This window comes from Bombina bombina, chromosome 4, assembly GCF_027579735.1.
Source record: "Bombina bombina isolate aBomBom1 chromosome 4, aBomBom1.pri, whole genome shotgun sequence".
In the NCBI taxonomy this organism is placed as follows: domain Eukaryota; kingdom Metazoa; phylum Chordata; class Amphibia; order Anura; family Bombinatoridae; genus Bombina; species Bombina bombina.
In genome coordinates this window covers 870,470,820-870,488,960 of record NC_069502.1, presented here as the reverse complement: position 1 = coordinate 870,488,960, position 18,141 = coordinate 870,470,820, and the positions used below count along the sequence as shown (strand labels likewise).

Genomic DNA, 18,141 nt, shown 5'->3' with positions numbered 1-18,141 from the left:
AGAGTTATTTCCCAGCACCTTACATACAGACATAAGCTATCGTTCATAAAATAAAAATGACGCTGTTTATAGCTACCTTCGTAAAACCACCATTTTGCTGTGAGACGGTAATAGCTAGTTCCACTTCTGCTACAAGAACTGTGATGTCACAGCAGCGATCAAATGGTGCTTAGAGATACATTCTAGTCTCCTGCCCAGCTCTTTCCTTCGGTACTATTTGATCTCTCCCGTCATGTGACTTCTGTGACATCACTGATCCTTTTGCTGGTATCGTCTCGCAACTTGGAAGTTTCAGGAAGGTATATATATAAATAAAGACTCTTTTGTATTGCGATATATACCTGTGTATACTGTATGGAATTTGAAGTGTATGTGTACTGATGAAGATGCAGTGTGTATTACTGAGGGAACGTCTCTGTAATATTATATACCTTATATACGGTGCTGGGGAAATGGCTGTGTGTCAGTGAGAAGAAGGAACCTCTCTATAATTGTATATACCTTATATAAGGTGTGTGTGTCTCAGGAGTCAGGGAACCTCTCTATAATATTATTTATCTACATAAAGGTGCTGGGGAGGGGGCTATGTGTGTGTTTATGAGACAGAGAGACTTCTCTATAATAGCATTTATCTTTATATGTAGGGGGCTGTGTGCATGTGAGGCAGCGGCAACTTCTCTATACTAATTATGTAGCTCTATAGAAGGTACTTGGGGGGAGCTGTATGTATGTGAAGCTACCCGGAAGGGGCTGTGTGTGAACATTGCATGGGATGAGCATAGAGGACCTTTTATATCATTTATTTTCAAATGTCCTTGGGAGGGAGCTGTAAGGCAGAGAGAACCCTTTTATGATATTATATATCTGTATATAAGGTGCTGGTGATGCAGAGGGAATCTCTCTATAATATATATCTGTATATATATATGCCAGGTACCAGGGAGGTAGACTTTGTGTATAGGGAGCGGGGAACTTTTTGATAACATTTATCTGTATATAAAGTACTGAGGAGGGGGTCTGTGTGTGTCTGGGAGGAAACCTCTCTATAATATTATGTATCTGTATATAATGTTGTGTGGAGGGCACTGTGTGTGAGGGACAGTGAAACTCTATATTATCATATCTCTATATAAGGTACTGGGGAGGGGACTGTGTGTGTGAGGCAGAGGGAACCTCTATAATATATATTTTTAAATAAGGTACTGGGGGTGGGGCACTGTATATGAGGCAGAGGAATCTTCTCTATAATATATGTATGTATATAAGGTACTGTAGATGGGGCTGTGTGTGTAGAAGAGGGATCTGCTCTAAAATATTATAAATCTGCATAGAGGGGGCCTTTTTATAATATTATATGTTTGTATATAATGTACCGAGAGGGAGCTGTGCGAGGCAGAAAGAACCCTTTTATAATATTATATATCTGCATTTAAGGTATTAGGGAGGGGGCAGTGTTTGATGCAGAGAGAACCACTCTATAATATTATAAATCTGTTTTATATAAGGTACTAGAGAGAGGGCTGTGTGTGTGTTTGTGGAGCAAAGGTAACTTCTCTATAATATTATGTATCTCTATATAAGGTACTGGGGGTGTGTGCGTGTGAGGCATAGGGAAACTCTATTATCATATATCTCTATATAAGATACTGGGGAGGGGGCAGAGGAAACCTCTATAATATTATATATATTGTATATAAGGTATTAGGAATGGTCTGTGTGTGAGGCAGAGGGAAACTCTTATAATACATATCTGTATATAAGGTGCTGGGGAGTGGGACTGTGTATGTATAGGGCATAAGGAACCTTTCTATAACATTACATATAAGGTACTGGGGAGTCGACTGTGTTTTAATAAGTAGAGAAAATTACTCTATTATATTATCTATCTTGGCCTTCTCTTGTAATACTTAACAGTGAAGAACCCCTCGCCGAAGGGGTGTGGACAGAACTACCACTCGCCTGATTTACCTATAAATGTAATCCTCGGGCACCTCTCTTTCCTCTCTTAGTTCTGTCCAGCCACAAGGTGGACAGGGCTAGGAAACTCTCCACAATCAAGGCTTCTGAGCAGTGGCGTAGCGTGGGTTATCAGAGCGCAGGGCAAGACAAGTATTGCGCCCCCTAACCCATTAGCACTGACCTACACAAACATACACATATGAATACACCTATACACAGTCACAAACATATGCATACACCCATACCCACACACATGCATACGCTATATACTCGTTCAGCTACCTATATACACACAATAACACTTGGTAAAACACACTTTTTGTGCCAATAAGTCTTACTGTGTGTTTTACCAAGTGTTATTGTGTGTGTCATTGTGTGTTTGTGTTACTTTTTGTGCCAATAAGTCTTACTGTAACACAAACACACAATGACACACACACACACAATAACACTTGGTGCATCACACAGTGGCGTGCACAATAACACTTTGTACAACACACAGTAACACAGTGACATACACATAATAACATTTTGTACAACACACAGTAACATACACACAATAAAACTTGGTACAACACACAGTAAAACAAAGTGACATACACACAATAACACTTGGTGCAACACAGTGACATACACACACAAAACACTCAGTGCAACACACAGTAAGACTTATGGGCACACAAAGTAACACAAACACACAGTGACATACACACAATAGAACTTGGTGCAACACACAGTGACATGCACAATAACACTTGGTGCAACACAGTGACATACACACACAAAACACTCAGTGCAACACACAGTAAGACAAAGTAACACAAACACACAGTGACATACACACAATAGAACTTGGTGCAACACACAGTGACATGCACAATAACACTTGGTACAACACACAGTAAAACTTATAGACACAAAGTAACACAAACAAAATCACACACACAAAGTGAAAATTACATAGAGTACTATGATGTTTGACAGTCACCACACACAATAACAAACAGTGGCACATGCACAAAATAACACAAACACTCAGTAACACACAATGTGACAGACACAGTGGCATAAATAAACACACTAAGTCTGTCACACACACTTTTTGGCACACAAAGTAACACAGTGATGTCATATGATATGTACACAGTAACACAATGAGACACAACAACACAGGTCTATACACAGCTGTAATGTGTTCTTGCTGCTTGGCCATGTTTCTTATGGGCTACACTTATTCATATAGAAAGCAAAGCACTGAGCAGACACACTTCCTGTTACCTAAGGCTGTTACTACATAAAACATCCCTTCAGTAGCATGATGGGAACTGTAGTCATTTAAGGAAAGAATGTTACGCATCAAATGCTTTAAAAACTACAAATCTCATAATGCACTGGAAAGTAGAGTTTTTTTTGCTAGAAATAATAGTTCCTATTTACGGAGTCATGTTGTCTGAAGGTGTAGTGATGACAGTTTGCTGCAAATTTGTTTATCTTTTATTAAGCGCATATCATATCTATAAAGAACCAACATGCACTATATGTATCACTGATGGCAACAAGCTAATGGGGTAATCATGTAATCCCCATATAACAGCCTAATATTGGTATGATTAGATTTTTCATAATTAAATTTTTTTTATTAAGCTGAACTTTGCGTGCTGTTTTTTCACTTTAAGGTTTTCTGTTAACAATCTCCTATCATTCTAGGATTTTTACTGAAAACGGCAGAATGATAGGAGATTGGTAACAGAAAACCTCAGTGAAACAGCATGCAAGGTTCAGCTGGAAAAAAAATGTAATTATAAAAAAAATCACAACATTTTTCATTTATGCTTCTGAGGATGATTTTTTTTGGTAGTAATTTATGGCACCAGAGCATTTTGCCTTTTTTACACATGTATCTGCATTTATGCACCCAAGGTTGGTACTGTGTGGGGGCTGCCATGTTCTGCAATATTACATTGCGGAGGTCTCGTTTGAGGGCTGCTCTGAGTATGCACATATTTGCTTTGAATTTAGCCTCAGCGTGGGCCTTTTCCCGTTGCGCTAGAAGTTTTTATAATATTCCCCATGAAGATATAATTTGTGAGGATACAGCCTCTGGATATTTGGTGCCTGTTACTGTGTATATTTGCAGGCCTGTACAGTGCTATATTATAATGAAGCATTACAACAGAAAAAGGGAAAAGCAAATTATAGCACAACTCAGATTTGAGTAGGAATGCCCTGTATTTAAGAACTATTACATATAGTTATCGATTTTGAAGGGCTAGAGTGCTTGTGCATTTATTCAATTTGAACAGAAATTAAAGTCAGAAAAATCTGACCCAAAGTATGAATTTGGAAGCACTTTAAGTTCCCTGGTTTTATCATGAACATCATGGTGTGGAGTTAAACTAAATTAAAATTTAACCTGTATTGGTATGTATTAAAATTCAATGGACATATTAAAAACTACCTCTATTAAGCCACAGTACTATATTATCATGCAGCACAGCTGTGAGCCACAGTACTATATTATCATGCAGCACAGCTGTGAGCCACAGTACTATATGATCATGCAGCATTTACTTCCACAGCTGTAAGCCACAGTACTATATTATCATGCAGCACAGCTGTGAGCCACAGTACTATATTATGAAGCACAGCTGTAAGCCACAGTACTATATTATCATGCAGCACAGCTGTGAGCCACAGTACTATATTATCATGCAGCACAGCTGTAAGCCACAGTACTATATTATCATGCAGCACAGCTGTGAGCCACAGTACTATATTATGAAGCACAGCTGTAAGCCACAGTACTATATTATCATGAAGCACAGCTGTAAGCCACAGTGCTATATTATCATGCAGCACAGCTGTAAGCCACAGTGCGATATTATCATGTAGCACAGCTGTAAGCCACAGTACTATATGATCATGCAGCATTTACTTCCACAGCTGTAAGCCACAGTACTATATTATCATGCAGCACAGCTGTAAGCCACAGTGCTATATTATCATGCAGCACAGCTGTGAGCCACAGTACTATATGATCATGCAGCATTTACTTCCACAGCTGTACACCACAGTACTATATTATCATGCAGCACAGCTGTAAGCCACAGTACTATATGATCATGCAGCATTTACTTCCACAGCTGTACACCACAGTACTATATTATCATGCAGCACAGCTGTGAGCCACAGTACTATATGATCATGCAGCATTTACTTCCACAGCTGTAAGCCACAGTACTATATTATCATGAAGCACAGCTGTAAGCCACAGTGCTATATTATGCAGTACAGCTGTAAGCCACAGTACTATATTATCATGTAGCACAGCTGTGAGCCACAGTACTATATTATCATGCAGCACAGCTGTGAGCCACAGTACTATATTATCATGCAGCACAGCTGTAAGCCACAGTACTATATTATCATGCACAACTATAAGCCACAGTACTATATTATCATGCAGCACAGCTGTAAGCCACAGTACTATATTATCATGCAGCACAGCTGTGAGCCACAGTACTATATGATCATGCAGCATTTACTGCCACAGTACTATATTATCATGCAGCACAGCTGTGAGCCACAGTACTATATTATGAAGCACAGCTGTAAGCCACAGTACTATATTATCATGAAGCACAGCTGTAAGCCACAGTGCTATATTATCATGCAGCACAGCTGTAAGCCACAGTGCGATATTATCATGTAGCACAGCTGTAAGCCACAGTACTATATTATCATGTAGAACAGCTGTAAGCCACAGTACTATATTATCATGCAGCACAGCTGTAAGCCACAGTACTATATTATCATGAAGCACAGCTGTAAGCCACAGTGCTATATTATCATGCAGCACAGCTGTAAGCCACAGTGCGATATTATCATGCAGCACAGCTGTAAGCCACAGTGCGATATTATCATGCAGTACAGCTGTAAGCCACAGTGCGATATTATCATGCAGTACAGCTGTAAGCCACAGTGCGATATTATCATGTAGCACAGCTGTAAGCCACAGTACTATATGATCATGCAGCATTTACTTCCACAGCTGTAAGCCACAGTACTATATTATCATGCAGCACAGCTGTAAGCCACAGTACTATATTATCATGCACAACTATAAGCCACAGTACTATATGATCATGCAGCACAGCTGTGAGCCACAGTACTATATTATCATGCACAACTATAAGCCACAGTACTATATGATCATGCAGTACTATATGATCATGCAGCATTAACTTGCACAGCTGTGAGTCACAGTGCTATATTATCATGCAGCATTTACTTGCACATAAGCTACAGTGCTGATTATCAAGGAGCCAGTTGCTCAGTTCATGACTGCCAGTTGGACTAAATACATTATTTCAAGGTTTGTGTATTATTTGAGTTAAAGGGACAGTATACTATAAAATTGTTTTTTCCTTAATGTGTTTCAAATAACTTTTTTTTTATCAGATGCAGAGTATAAAATTCATGAGATTTGCTTTTTTTTAAGGCTTATTTGGGCATTTGAATTAGCTGATTTTGTGTTTTGAAGCCACAACGTAATAAAATGGGTTGAGCTTGTAGGTATAATCAGATCTTTATCTTATATCTGTCCATAAACCAATCACCAATACTTGGAGAGAACAATGAAACATTAACTTTGTATTACCTTATCTCTTCTATACCCCACTGGGAATGTAATTTCTTCTACTGGCTGTGTTAACACAACTTGGTCTCGAGGCCAAAAACTTTCAGGATGGGTGGGGATACCACAGGCTAAATAAACTATTTTAAATGCCAATATAAGGTTAATGGAACTACTTGTAAACAATTTAATACACTCCAGCAGGTAAAGTGGATCATTGAGAACAAATTAAGGGGAGAAAAATTTTGAGTAAACTGTCCCTTTAAAGTCCTTATTATTGTTCTTTATTTAGATATTGACGGCAGATAAGAGCCATAGGCCCAGCAAGTCTGCCCCACCTTACCTAACAGTATAAACTTATCTAGTTCGTAGGATAGCCCTATGCTTGTCCCATGCATTTTTAAAGTCCCCCACAGTGTTTGTTGCTACTACCTCTTGAGGAAGTTTATTCCATAAATCAATCACTCTTTCTGTAAAGAAGTGCTTCCTCAAATTACTCCTGAATCTACTACCCTTTAGCTTGAGCTCATGACCCCTTGTTCTTGAATTTTCCATTTTATGTAAAATACCCACAGCCTCAGTTTTACTAAACCCTTTAATGTACTTGAAAGTTGCTATCATATCACCTCTTTCCCTTCTCTCCTCTAAGCTATACATATTTAGGTCATTGAGCCTATCCTGGTAAGTTTTATTTTTTAGACCATGTACCATTTTGGTAGCCCTCCTTTGCACAGATTCAAGTTTGTTAATATCCTTCTGAAGATATGGCCTCCAGAACTGCACACAATACTCAAGATGAGGCCTAACTAATGATCTATAAAGTGGCATAAGAACCTTACTATTTCTGCTGCAAATACCTCTACCAATACATCCAAGCATTCTGCTAGCCTTACTCGCTGCCTTACTACATTGTTTACTAAGTTTTAAATCATCTGAAATAATAATTCCCAAGTCCTGTTCCTCGTCTGTAACAGTCAGTAAAGTGTCATTGAGTCTGTAATTAACATTTGGATTTTTCTTCCCTAAATGCATTATTTTACACTTTGCTGTGTTAAACTTTAGATCCCAGTCGTTTGTCCAATCCTCCAATTGTTGTATATCACTTCTCATTTTGTCTACCCCCCCTGGAACATCCACTCTGTTGCAAATTTTTGTATCATCTGCAAAGAGACATACTTTCCCCTGTAGCCCTTTGCTGATATCGCAGATAAATATGTTAAACAAAACAGGCCCCAGAACTGACCCCTGAGGAACACCACTAGTAACAGCCCCCTCTGCTGAATGAACTCCATTTACTAAGACACTTTGTTTTCTGTCCTTAAGCCAGCATTCCACCCAGTTCACAATTTTTGAATCTAGACCAAGGAGATATAGTTTGTGAATAAGTTTATTGTGTGGGACGGTGTCAAATGCTTTGCTGAAATCTAGATATGCTACATCAACTGCTCCTCCCTTGTCTAATACTTTTGTTACATAATCAAAGAAGTCAATTAGATTAGTCTGACATGATCTCCCTGAAGTAAAACCATGCTGATTTTGGTCCTCTAAATTGTTTGTCTTTATGTAAGTCATAATTCTTTCCTTTAAGAGGCTTTCCATTAATTTCCCTACTACTGAAGTTAAACTAATTGGCCTGTAGTTGCCAGATTCTTCTCTACTGCCCTTTTTATGAAGAGGTATTACATTTGCTATTCTCCAATCATCTGGGACAGCTCCTGTTAATAGTGACTGATTAAACAGATCAGTTAATGGGACAGTTAGCACTGAACGAAGTTCTTTTAAAACCCTTGGATGAATATTATCAGGACCCACTGCCTTTGTAACATTTATTTTTGATAATGCTAACAAAACCTCATCCTCTGTAAAAAGATTACTGTTAAGCTTGTTTCTATTTTGCATAGCATCCCTTAATGTAGACATTGTATCTTCACAATCTTTAGTGAAAACAGAACAGAAGTAATCATTGAGACAGTCTGCAATCTGCTTATCTCCTTCTATTATTCTACCATCAACTGATTTCAATTTTACTATTCCTACCTTATTTTTTCTTCTTTCACTGATATATCTAAAGAATGTTTTGTCCCCATGTTTTACTGACTGTGCTATCTTCTCTTCTGCATCAGCTTTAACCTTCCTAATTAACTGCTTAGTCTTTTTTTGTTGGAGTCTCCATATTTTCATATCATCATCTGCTTGTGTGTGTCTGTAATTTTTATAAGCTATCTTTTTTGTCTTTACAGCATGTGCTACTTCTTTGGAAAACCAAATTGGTTTCCGCTTTCTTTTACTTTTACAGACATGTCTAATACAGTTTGGGCTTCTCTCATTTATAATTTGGCTGTATTGTATTTTTACATAATCTTAGCCATCTATTTATGTTGCTCCAAGCCTTACAGCAAATACCAATGTTTATTGTATTTTTTTTGGACAGATCTATAGTAGAAATTTGTATTAACCTCCTGTTTCTGGAAGTTAATTTGTATTCCAGATGTCTTTCGTTTTTTTTATCTTGCTTATGTCAAGTCTATTTTCAGATTTTAAAATCTAAGAGTACATAGGTTTTATTTCTATACACTTCTATAGCGAAGGGGTTAATTAGGTAGCTTGTAAGGTTAATTTTAGCGGGCGGAGGATCACCGGTCTGCTGTCATAAGGAAAAAGATACATATTTTTAAAAAAACGCTTAAATGTAAAGTTTAATGAATGAAAGTGCCCCTGTTTTTAAGAGTATTTTTAACTCCTTAAGGGCTGGGTATTTCTAACTAAGACTTCCCCAAAAGACCAGAGCATTTTTAGCATTTTTGCCATCACTACATTTAAACAAAAATAGAGCCTTGTTTTTTTCTATTTACCTATCAAAACTATATATATACTTTTTTTTTAGTAGACAATCCAAAGAATTGATCTAGGCCCATTTTAGTATATTTCATGCCACCATTTCACAGCCAAATGCGATCAAATAAAAAAAATAGTTAACTTTTTCACAAACTTTGGGTTTTTCACTGAAATTATTTATATACCGCTTGTGCAATTATGGCACAAATTAATGTAAAAGCTTCTATAGGATCCCCTTTGTTCAGAATTAGCAGACATATATGGCTTTGCCATTGCTTTTTGGTAATTAGAAGGCCGCTAATTGCAACTGCGCGCCACACTTCTATTATTCCCGGTAGTGAAGGGGTTAATCAGGTATCTTAAAAGGTTAATTTTAGCTTTAGTGTAGAGATTAGCCCCCCACCTGACACTTCCCACCCCCTGATCCTCTCAAACAGCTCTGTTCCCTCCCCCACTGGTCACCCCCATCTTATGTACTGTCAGACAGTCTGACAATAATAAAAATAAATACAACTTTTTTTTTTTCTGCAGTGTAGGATCTCCCATAACCCTCCAACCTCCCTGATCCCCCCCCAAATAACTCTCTAACCCTCCCCTTCTAACTATTGCTGCCATCTTAGGTACTGGCAGCTGTCTAACATTAGTTTTTGTTGTGTATATTATTATTGAAAACAAAAAATACCAGCAAATTACCATAATAAAATAAGTGACACAAAGTGTGGAGATTTTTCATAAGGACTTGCAATATTGTGATTTTAAAAATCATCAGCTAACTTACACTGTCCATTTCTATATAAAGAAGAATGCATAATTTACACAAGCCAAACACAGGGCCGGATTGGGCAGCCAGGATACCGGGAAAAATCCTGGTGGGCCGCAGCTCAGCTGGGATGGCAGCTGCTGTGTATAAATTTATACTTTTGCTCGCTAACTACTTAGCGATATTGATTGAGGCCACCGACAGCAGGTAATCAGTCCCTGCTGTTACACTGACTTCCCCACTGGCTGCAGCACTGTGTATTAAAATGGTTATTATTAAACTTTAATTATAAGTTATTAACCCCCTCTCTGCTGCCTCTGCCGCAACCGCAAGTAACCTAACCGGCCGCCGGTGGCCTGGGCCGCCAGGGAGGAGGAGGACTCAGGAATCCATTCCTCATATGCGGGCTGGGTCTGGTGGGGCGGGCCGGGCGGCGGCTTGTGATGTCACGAGTGTCCGACAAGTCAGTGTGAGGAGCAGAGGCATCGCAGCGCGTCAGACACGCACTGAGCTTAAGCAGGCCATGTGGGGTCAGGACTCAGGTGTGACACTGGAGTGGACTGGACAGCAGTCAGTCGGAGCAGCAGGGACACTGAACTGAACTGAAGAGAGAGACGGCGGGAGTCCTGTGCACAAGGCAGAAGGTGACAGACATATTTATTTCAGGGAGGTAGGTACATTTTAACCCACTGGCTTCCAGAGCTTGTTAAAGCTGTTTTTGACGTATTTATCTGTGTTATCAGTTCTAAGGCAGCTATTGTGCAATGGTGACAAAATTACAGGCCACAATTACTTTTTTGGCAGTTACTTACTCCTCAATTGCATGTAGTGTTACTTTACTGTCTAATGTGTGGTTGTAACTCACTATATTATATTATATTATATATATATATATATATATATATATATATATATATATATATATATATATATATATATATATATATAAAAACCGGGCGTGGCTAGGCTGGAGGGGGCGTGGTTAGACTGGAGGGGGCGGGGCTGGGCCGGTCTAGACAAATTTCCAGGGCCGGTCTGATTTCCCAGTCCGCCCCTGGCCAAACAACATTTAAAATGAAATATATATTCAGAACAAAGACCCAAAACACGTCACTCATGGGTAACAAATAGGTTTAATCGCTACTACAATGACACATCCAGTAATTTTAACTCCATAATAGACAGAAATAAAATGAATAGTTCACTGCCAGTAAGGTAATGCAATTTCACTGTGTATGAACACAAAACTTGCCCAATGGCACAACGAGTAAAAATAAAAGTAGTGCCTACAAATATGCTGAAATACTGAGGACTCCCACACATAAGCTCTGATTTTAAGTGCTGACTGGGAGAGCCGATAAGGGGAATTCTAGGATTTTTACTTTACAGCGCAGCGGCTAGTGGTGTAAACATCGGCAGCTAGATGTGCTGCAATCCCCATGCCTCTGAATTCCATCCTTCAACAGCAAAACAGGGGTTGGTGTGCACACATACAAATTCACTGTTAGAGCTCTGCTAAAGCATTTAAAGGGACACTGAACCCAATTTTTTTCTTTTGTGATTTAGATAGAGCATGCAATTTTAAGCAACTTTCTAATTTACTCCTATGATCAGTTTCTCTTCGTTCTCTTGCTATCTTTATTTGAAAAAGAAAGTCTAGAACCTTGGACAGCACTTGTTTATTGGTGGATGAATTTATCCACCAATCAGCAAGAACAACCCAGGTTGTTCACCAAAATGGGCCGGCATTTAAACTTACATTCTTGCTTTTCACATAAAGATTCCAAGAGAATGAAGAACATTTGCTAATAGGAGTAAATTAGAAAGTTGCTTAAAATTGCATGCTCTACCTGAATCACAAAATAAAAAATTTGGGTTCAGTGTCCCTTTAAGCACAGAGAGTGTAATGCAGCTCATCCTTTATCCCAGACCCCCACATATTGAAATTATATGTCTGATTAAACGTGCTATTGCTGTGCTAACAGGTGCTCTATCAAATGTAACCAGGACATAATTTAATTTGTGGGGGTCTGGGATCCCTAAACATAGAAGCCATCACATTGCTTATTTCTTACCCGGTTCCAGCTCTGTCTACAGCCTACCACTGCATACCTTTATGACACAGTGCCTCTGATTCAAAACAGCAGCAGTGTGTAGTAGCTGCGCTAGCTCCACCCACTCTCACACTCCTCTGCAAATGCCTGCGCGCAATGGATGTTTACTGGCTTTGCGTGGGTTATATAATTTAAATATATGCCACCTGAAATGTAATAAAAAAGATGGGAGAAGCTTCCTGTGCCCAAGTCATCCACTGCATGCTTGAAAAATATATATGTAAAAAAATAATAAAATTAAAAAACAAACAAAAAAACCCTCAGTTCTGCATGCAAGTAATGGCAGGGAGGTCTTTAAGATGCCGGGCCCTCGGACAAGGGCCAAATTGCACGACTTGTCAGTCCGCCCCTTTATAGAATGGCAGGTAAGTAGGGATATTTTATAATTTGATCCATTTTCTGTCTTTTTTTGACAGTTTACAGTCATGGAGATAAACATTTTCCAGGATGACATTTTACCTTTCTTCATCTGTAGTTAAATCGACAGTCTACAATAGAATTGTTATTGTTTTAAAAGATAGATAATCCCTTTATTATCCATTCCATTCCCCAGTTTTGCATAAACAACACAGTTATATTAATATACTTTTTACCTCTGTGATTACCTTGTATCTTCTGACAGCCCCCTGATCACATGACTTTTAATTTATTATTTATTGACTTGCATTTAATACTGTATTGTGCTAAATCTTAAAACTCCTCGTGCATAAACATCTATATCTATATGGCCCACATGAACTAGCTGTCTCCTGTCGTGAAAAGCAAATACAAAAGCATGTGATAAGAGGCTGTCTATAGTGGCTTAGAAACAGTCAGAAATGTAGAGGTTTAAAGGTTATAAAGTATATTAATATAACAATGTTGGTTGTGCAAAGCTGGGGAATGGGTAGTAAAGGCATTAACTCTCTTTTTAAACAATAATAATTTTAGTTTAGACTGTCCCTTTTTTAACAATTGGGGGAGGGGAAAGCAGTTTTTTTTTAGGCTTGGCAATAGTTCCTTTATTTCTCTTTTTTATTAAAGGACCAGTCAACACATTAGATTTGCATAATCAACAAATGCAAGATAACAAGACAATGCAATAGCACTTAGTCTGAACTTCAAATGAGTAGTAGATTTTTTTTTATAACAAATTTCAAAATTATTTATATTTCCACTCCCCTTGTACCATGTGATAGCAATCAGCCAATCACAAATGCATATACGTATAGTCTGTGAATTCTTGCACATGCTCAGTAGGATCTGGTGACTCAAAAATTGTAAATATAAAAGACTGCACATTTTGTTTAATGGAAGTAAATTGGAAAGTTGTTTAAAATTACATGCTGTATCTGAATCATGAAAATGTAATTTAACCTGAGTGTCCCTTTAAGCTTGGCAATAGTTCCTTTATTTCTCTATTTTAAGAACATGTTTTTTTAGAATCGCTAATTCATCTGAAATATAGTTTGTTTGTTTTTCAGTTTGATGTCATGATTACTTGGATTTCATGTCTGCAGTATGAATATTTTAGTTTTTGTTATTAATACCTTGTTTGTAGTTAAAGGGGAATATTTTATTTAGGTTTATTTTTGTGTTTTTAGCCCCTTTTCTGTACATTTAAGTTTTATCCAATATATTTCGGATTTCCGTATGATGGTTATTCTCCGAGATTTTGAAAATCCAGGTGCTTGTAGTTCCAACTTTTTCTGGTATAGTGGGTTCAAGGGCCCTTAAAGTGAAGGTCAATTTTGATGAATTAGTGCCCGGTTTTTAATAATCCTATTAAAAACAAGGGCACTTTAATTCATCAAAATTGACATTTCACTCGTTTTCTTCAAAAACTTACCTTTTAATCCTAAATGCCGCTCCAGCGATTCCCTCGGCTGTCGGAAGCCTCTGCAGACGTCAGAAATGACGAATCAGGCTTCCTCTAATCACAGCTTCCCCCCCGGGGGAATCTAGGCCTGATGCAAAGCTGTGATTGGAGGAAGCCGGATTCGTCATTTTGGACCCGCGGAGACAGCTTGTGACGGGCGGAGGAAGTGCTGGAGCGGCTGCCAGGATTAAAAGGTACGTTTTTGAAGAAAACAGTGAAATGTCAATTTTGATGAATTAAAGTGCCCTTGTTTTTAATAGGTTTATTAAAAACCAGGCACTAATTCATCAAAATGGACCTTTGACTTTAAATATACAGTTGGTATACTTAACCATAGAATAATTGTACAGTCTGGGGAACTGCCTTTAGATTTAGTAGCGTTTATGGTAACGTCACTTTAACCACTCTGGGGTGTCTCTTACTGTTTAGACTATTTTTTTCTAGTGATCATCATGTCAGTTAGACATGTACTGAATTTAAGAAATTTCTGTGTAACGTTATAGACTCTTTGCTAGAATTGTTTTGGACCTGGTCATACCCTTTTAACAGACAGACAAGGGTATAGGTTAACCCCCTGCAATGTCTGATATTGTCTGTTCATTTCATATATTGATAAGAAATTCAATTTATATATTAGATAATTATTTTGCCATCTTTCTTTTGATAGTGGGAAATACTACTTTGACGTTTCCTATACCAGCTGTTTCTTAAAGGGACACTGTACCCACATTTTTTCTTTCATAATTCAGATAGAGCATGCAATTTTAAGCAACTTTCTAATTTACTCCTATTATCAATTTTTCTTCATTCTCTTGGTATCTTTATTTGAAAATCAAGAATTTAAGTTTAGATGCCGGACCATTTTTGGTGAACAACTCGGGTTGTCCTTGCTGATTGGACAGCACCAATAAACAACTGCTGTCCATTGTTCTGAACCACAAATTGGCTGGCTCATTATCTTAGATGCCTTCTTTTTCAAATAAAGAAAGCAAGAGAACAAAGAAAAATTGATAATAGGAGTAAATTAGAAAGTTGCTTAAAATTGCTTGCTCTATATGAATCACAAAAGAAAAAAATTGGGTTCAGTGTCCCTTTAAGGACTATTTATTTAGTCTTTAGGTAGGAGGTGATCAAGTTTTGATTACTCTTGAGATGTCCTCTTATAAAAGCAGTCGCAGTATATTGAGATTTTTGTCTTTGAGGGATCTCTTACACAGTAGTTTGACATATCATCATACATTCATTTCCTTTTAGGCTTGACATGAGCCGTTCTGGTGCTGCTTTTTATTGATTGTAAAATTACAAACATAAAAGCAATACACAATAAAAGATGTGTATTGCTTTATACTCTTCACTGATAAGTATTACAAGGAAGGCCGATATATAGAAATTGCTTATATTAGGTTGTTAATTTCTAGTAATCTTGGCTCCCATACCCTTTTTTCTTAGTCCACCTTTTTGACTGGACATCTCTAGGAAGAGGAAAGTGAGGTGCGTTAAGACTACCTTTATAGGTTAATCATGGGAGTGGTAGTTCTGTCTATGCCCCTTCGGGGAGGGGTTCTTCACTGGTAAGTATTACCCAGTGATATAGGCCAAGATATAGAAATTGCTTTTATTTGGTTGTTAATTTCTAGTTATAGTATACTCACTGTCCTCTGATTAATCACTTTTTGTGACAGTTTGCAGGAATCCTCCTAGGACCTGTAGCAAAGATCCTGTAATCAGGTAAGGTAATGAGTCTCAGATCACAATATTCATTATTCAAAAAATGGTTGTTTTGTAGCTTAGGATAACACCACTATAATCATTACTTAGACATTGTGGCGTTAACGAGTAAGCATTCGTGCAAAAAGTAGGACTGAAGCACTATTTAAGTAGTGTGGTTATAGTCCTAATTTTAACTGTAAAAATATAAATGGCAGAACAAGTGATCTCAAGGGAGTAAACTCTAAAGGAGAGAGGCAAAGTTTAATCTGAATCAGAAAGTAAAAAATAAAGTCAAGGTTACTGTCTGTTTACACAGCAAGCAAGATATCAGACTTAAAGGGACAGTATACACTAATTTTCATATAACTGCATGTAAAAGACACTACTATAAAGAATAAGATGCACAGATACTGATATCAAAATCCAGTATAAAACTGTTTAAAAACTTACTTAGAAGCTCTCAGTTTAGCTCTGTTGAAAAGGTAGCTGGAAAGCCCACTGCAAGTGGGAAATAAGACACTCCCCCTCCCCCTTCTTTTGCATATGAAAAGACCCTTTATACAAACAGGAGCATGGTAACTGACGGTATTCTCATAAAACTTTGGGGCTTGGTTAGGAGTCTGAAAATCAGAGCAATGTTATTTAAAAATAAGCAAAACTATAAAAATTAAAAAAAACAAAAAACTTTACTGGGCTATATAAATAGATCATCTACAAAACATTTATGCAAAGCAAAAATGAGTGTATAATGTCCCTTTAAGTAAAAGTTCAGGAGCACAGAGGTTAACAGGTGGATACAAACAACCCTGTGTTGTTTTATAAGATAAGCAATACCTGCTGCAGGTGTAATAGGTAATTTAAATGATTTATAATTCAGAGAGACAAGCTTCTATATTTGTTGAAGAGGTTGCTGTAAAGGTACCTGAGTAATCCTTATGTGGCTAGTGTCTGTTTAGATTCACAGCGTAACCAAGTGAAGGGAAGCCAGCAGGGAGAGATCAGCAGTCTATGTCACTACTACAGGATAGTGTGATGAGAAAGTGCAGGCAAAACACAGCGGATAGGAATTATAAAATCCGCCCTGGAAGTAGGCTGAAGTGTCCAAGACTTGATACAAATGTTGCAGCAAGTTGCAAAAACGAGAATCCTTCACAGGAACTGGAGAATATTGCAAATAAGCAAATACAGGAATAAAGGAGGATGAGGCCTAGGAACTCCTGACTGAGCAACAGTGTTGCACAGTTAGGTTGCAAAAATTACCAAGCAAAGTGTTCAGTTCAGTTTCAGTTGGGGGGAACAGTTTGCAGACTTTTCTGCTCAAGGTATGACTAGTCCATTTTCTAACAAGACTTAGTAATGCTAGAAGACTGTCATTTTCCCTCTTTGGGATCGGTAAGCCATTTTCTTAGACTCATAACAGAATGAAGGCTTATTAATGGGCTATATACTGGTTGACACTATTGTGGGCTAAATCGATTGCTTTATTCGATATTTATATGTGGTTTGAAGTGTTTTAAAACTTGAGAATAATTCGGTAACGTTTTTAAGCGCCAGGCAGTCGTTTAGACACCTTTCCCAGTCAGGAAGGGCCTTTCACTCTAGTAGGCAGAGCCTCATTTTCGCGCCTTAATTGCGCAGTTTCTTTTGGATGCAGTGCATGCAGCTTCATGTGAGAGGGTCTGGTGGCCATTAAAAACGTTCCTGGAAGGCTTATTTCTGTGGCGAATAACCCCCAAGGACAGGTGAAGCCGCAGCAAACGCTGTGGCTGGGACTGTAGTGGGTTTAAAATTGTTAATTGATAAAACAGCTCCGGTTTCCTCATTTAAGGGGTTACAAACTTGTAAAATGAAAATTGGGGTGCAATACTTTTAAAGCATTAAGACACTAGGGTGCAAATTTGGTAAAGATCGGATATTTCCTTCATAGTTTTTCACACATTCAGAAATAAAGTGTGCTCTGCTTAACATTTAAAGAGACAGTAACGGTTTTGTTTAAAAACGGTTTTATTGCATTAATAGCCTGTATAAGCCTGTCTAACATGTCTGTACCTTCAGATAGAACATGTTCTGTATGTATGGAGGCCAAGGTGGTCCCCCCTTCAAATGTATGTGATAATTGTGCCATGGCGTCCAGACAAAGTAAGGACAGTACTGTCACATTTAATAAGGTTGCCCAAGATGATTCCTCAAATGAATGTAGTGGGGGTAGTTCACCATCCTCTCCTTCTGTGTCAATACCAGTTATGCCCGCGCAGGCGACTCCTAGTAC

The 18,141-nt window shown here is 38.0% G+C and overlaps 1 protein-coding gene across 2 annotated transcripts in view; it reads left to right on the top strand.

The window, feature by feature from the left end:
- Positions 1–250: 250 nt before the first annotated feature.
- The window catches only part of LOC128657369 (gastrula zinc finger protein XlCGF17.1-like), a 79,316-nt gene continuing 61,425 nt past the window's right edge, over positions 251–18,141 (top strand). Inside the window, exons 1-2 of one of the 2 annotated variants that reach the window (XM_053711694.1) lie at positions 251–299; positions 15,845–15,890. The gene's annotated coding sequence lies outside the window, so the exon portion shown is untranslated. Of the gene's footprint in view, positions 300–15,609; positions 15,734–15,844; positions 15,891–18,141 lie in introns of those variants that run through there. The other variant, XM_053711693.1, reaches the window with a different exon arrangement.